At 38.9% G+C, this 956-nt stretch overlaps 1 non-coding gene across 1 annotated transcript; it reads right to left on the minus strand.

Annotated features, from left to right (window-relative positions):
• Nucleotides 1–683: 683 nt before the first annotated feature.
• Nucleotides 684–754, minus strand: TRNAG-GCC (transfer RNA glycine (anticodon GCC)). Its single transcript has one exon. It is a non-coding gene; the product is annotated as a tRNA-Gly (tRNA).
• Between the last annotated feature and the right edge of the window lie 202 nt (nt 755–956).

Below are 956 nucleotides of genomic sequence, written 5' to 3' on the forward strand. Positions count from 1 at the left end.
ATAAAATAGGAACTGAACAATTATGGCAAGGAAAAGTTTGATTCAAAGGGAGAATAAAAGGCGGAAATTAAAAGAGAAATATCATTTGATTCGCCGATCCCTAAAAAAAGAAATAAGCAAAGTTTCGTCGTTGAGTGACAAATGGCAAATTCATGGAAAATTGCAATCCCCGCCACGTAATAGTGCACCTATACGTCTTCATCGACGTTGCTTTTCGACCGGAAGGCCCAGAGGTAACTATCGGGACTTTGGGCTATCCGGGCACATACTTCGCGAAAGGGTTCATGCATGTTTGTTGCCGGGGGCAACGAGATCAAGTTGGTAAGGGTAAAAATACCCCTTCTTCATATTTCTATGGGTCTCTATGATCTATGATCATAGAGGGGCCCCTTTACCATTCTGTAGAAATGGGCTATTCTATTTATTATGGTAGAGGGGCAATCCTTCTTGGTCCATTAGTTCCCGGGTCTTTCGTGCGGGGTAGAGCAGTTTGGTAGCTCGCAAGGCTCATAACCTTGAAGTCACGGGTTCAAATCCTGTCTCCGCTACATTTTTAGACGTTAGGTGTAACTCCGTTAATTGTTTTGGGATAGTAGGAAAGAAGAGGGAAGTTAGAACCACTACACTATCGTGGTCAACTATACCGAATCATTTATCATATTATATTAGATTATTTTACCATGGGCGGATAGCGGGAATCGAACCCGCATCTTCTCCTTGGCAAAGAGAAATTTTACCATTCGACCATATCCGCATTTCTTCGTTCTGATATGAACATCATCATGTTCACACATATATGATATATCATATATATATATATATATATATATATGTGTGTCTGGATCATATTTGTACAGGGCTATATAATATATTATATTAGATTCCAATTATTTTATTTTAACATTAGATTATTCATTTTTCATTCAAGAAGTGACCCCTCTCCCTCCAACTTTTTC

The sequence above is a fragment of the Aristolochia californica genome, unplaced genomic scaffold, assembly GCF_029961685.1.
Source record: "Aristolochia californica isolate CCGP_79_NKW_82.1479 unplaced genomic scaffold, dmAriCali1.0.hap1 SCAF_233, whole genome shotgun sequence".
NCBI classification, from domain to species: Eukaryota; Viridiplantae; Streptophyta; class Magnoliopsida; order Piperales; family Aristolochiaceae; genus Aristolochia; species Aristolochia californica.